A 3,187-nucleotide genomic window follows, 5' to 3' on the forward strand; every position below is an offset into this window, starting at 1 on the left:
GGAAGAGAGGTGTTTAGAGAGTGGATCCATAGCTAGGAGTGCTTTAGTAGGAGTACTATTTGTTTTGGAAGACCCTTTACCTGTGAAGAGTCCCAACTGTTGGGAGATCCTCCTTGCTCACGTTGGTTTCCTAGGGCTGATATAGTCCAAGGTGGTTATTGACACCTGGGTTGATGAGGTGCCATGTGGAAGAACGGACTGCCACGTGTGTGTGCTTTTTTGACCGAATGATTTGTCAAGCTTTACACATAGTTCGAGTCGGGGGATGTCTTGGTCCTCCTCTTGAGCTACTTGAGCTGTTTGGACCTGCTTAATTAGACTGCAGACTGGGCCATCCTTGGCTTCCTAAGAGCGTTATGAGCATGAGATGTTCTGAACCTTTTAGAGGATACAATAAGCCTATTGTTTTTTCTTTTTTAGTGTCGCTTAGGCTAACTTATTTTTAAGCACGTTAAGTTGTTAGTCAATTTTATAAATTTATTTGCTACTGAAATTTGCTAATCGCCATGTTGTAATTAATTTATTAAAAAATAATTTTATATTATTAAATAGCTGTTCCTATTAAATATAAATACCCCTAAAAGAAAAAAAAGATGCACGGGTCCTTGTCTTTTGTACATAACGGAGAACAACTCAGCTGGGCCTTAGGTCGATAGGAATGCATTTACTACATTATGTTCTTCCTTTTTTTCAAAACAAAATAAATTATTTCAGTTACATAATAAAATTTAATTCTCTTCAGGATGAATTTTGCAGAGCAGTCAAACAGCTTTCGTAGCTCAGTTGGTTAGAGCACCCGTTTAGTAAGCGGGAGGTCTTGAGTTCGACTCTCAACGAAAGCAAAATGTACTATTTTCTTATCCATCACTCAACGAGAGAACATTTTGTTAAGCAGTGGCGTAATGAAGCAGAAAGTTTAGCAGTAGGAATCTGACGCCGGAATTCACCCACGCATCATTACTCATCAAGCCTTTCTTCTGCCCCAGCCTTCCTCGGTTCCATCAACCAGCAGCAGCGCCTCCCCCAGAAGAGCAGCTCAGCAGCCCGCATTATTACGCCCTTCAACTGCCGAAGTTGTCACCATATTTAGTTCCAAACTTGCAACAAGTAGTCTTAGTTGTGGAACCACGTACCACAACTTGTTTACTTAACGTCGCAAAGCTCTTTGTACGACTGGTTTTTGTTGCTAACTGCTACCAACATTGCAACTCAAAATTTTTAGTGCTCATGTAATTATAAATAACTCATTATTGTTTGAAAATTCACTATTTTTTTTAAATATTATCGATCGGCAAACAACTAGTGCAATCCGTAGTTTTTATTCATTTTTTTGTAGTAAACTAATCAAAATGTTCTTGCGAATTGCGAATTATAATTTTACTTTTTTTTAGAAAAATATTTCAAAATTTTTTATGGACTAAGTGGATAATTTTTTAACAATGTTCCATCTACCTCGTCTATTTTTTTTAAAAAAATTATATAATTTCATCAAATATTATTAATAATTTTTCAAATAAATGAATAAATATTCATAATTTTATCAAATCTTAAAGAGCTGATCGTATTTTTCCCTATTTCAGACTATAAGAGCAATTGGTGCTAGACAAACCAATTGAATTATTTTTTAATTAGAGTGTAGAACTTAGGGGAAGCAACGAAGTGGATTTGGAGTGAATTTGTCGGGGAAGCAACGAAGTGGATTTGGAGTGAATTTGTCCAAAAACTTACGACCCGACCTGTCAATAAAATCTAGGATCCGAACTCAAACTCGCCTTAGACCCGAAACCCTAAATTAGACTCGATGGACCCGATAATAATTTTACTATAACTTTATAAATATAAGACAATAATATTATTAAAAGATTAATATTCTTTTATCAATATAAGTTCATATTTTAGGCATTAAAATATAAAGAATTTAGAATATGTGTTACTTATATAAATATTACAACATCTATAAATTATTTATAATCATCATTTTAATTTATAAAAATATTAAGTGTATATATTATATGTAAGTATAAATAAAAAATATATTATAAATATACATACAATAAACCAAAAGAAAATATAACTGGGGCAAGTGGGTGGTGAGCCCGTAACCATGTCCAAACCACTAAAATCTTAGTCCGACTCCAGATCCGTTCAAGACTTCAAAATAAATTCGAATCTAATTCAGACCATTGCCAATCTAAATCACTAGAACTCCAACATTTCAACAAATTTTCTACTTCCTATGTTTTTGTAGGTAATTAATGTGTACAAGTGTTACTTGCCCTTTTCTTTTTCGATTTAATTTATTATGTTATTCAAATATTAAAGTCAATCATAATTTCAAATGGGTTAAAACATAAATAATAAAAATTTATGAAATCGAATTAATCGATAAATGTTTGTAATTAAAAAAAAAAAAGAGTGACTGTTTTTTCTTACTAAAATCAAGTGCAGAGAAGCATTATGTCAGTGAAGCTTCCGATTGGAGTTAATAATCATATTGATATTATTCAAAATGCAATACGTTTTGGCATTGATTTAAAAGCGGCATGGTCTGGAACTGCGATTGGTCGCCAAAGTAGGCGCGCTTTACAGTGGTTAGCACTTTAAGACAAAAACGTATTTGCAGGTCAAGCGACACGCGTAACTCACCACTCATCACTGTAATCTCCCACTGCTATTTATTTTTCTTCCAAATTTAAAATAAACTAAATTGATTTCCAAACTCATCCGTTACTCCTCGAGAATTCTACTCTATGGTGAGTCCATGAACACCAGATGCAATGACTGTGCCTGATGCTTGTGAAGAGTTGGGATTTCAACTCTCAATTATTACTTCCCTTGAAAATTCAGCTTCTTTTATAATATTAACTTTTTAAACAGAAATAATGTTAGGATAGATAACTTTATACTCATGATAAAAGAAATTATGATCAAAGAACTAAATATTATTAAATTTATAGATGTATATATGTTTTAATTTTTTTAAAAAATAAAATTTACAAAAATATAATTAATGGGGATATGTCAATTCTAACAGTGAAAAGATCAAAATAGCCCCCTCAATAATGTCAAAAGACTCTTATAGGATAAGGATCTAAATGATTTTTTTTTTTCGGTCAGGACGCACCAAACTAACTTGCCATTGGCCTAAAACCAAGACCATTGATCATCTTGTATGTGAAATCTCGAG

General features: G+C 33.0%; 1 non-coding gene across 1 annotated transcript; it reads left to right on the forward strand.

Moving 5' to 3' along the window:
- On the forward strand, positions 769 to 842 carry TRNAT-AGU. The gene has a single exon. It is a non-coding gene; the product is annotated as a tRNA-Thr (tRNA).

This window comes from Sesamum indicum, linkage group LG3 (assembly GCF_000512975.1).
Source record: "Sesamum indicum cultivar Zhongzhi No. 13 linkage group LG3, S_indicum_v1.0, whole genome shotgun sequence".
Taxonomy (NCBI): domain Eukaryota; kingdom Viridiplantae; phylum Streptophyta; class Magnoliopsida; order Lamiales; family Pedaliaceae; genus Sesamum; species Sesamum indicum.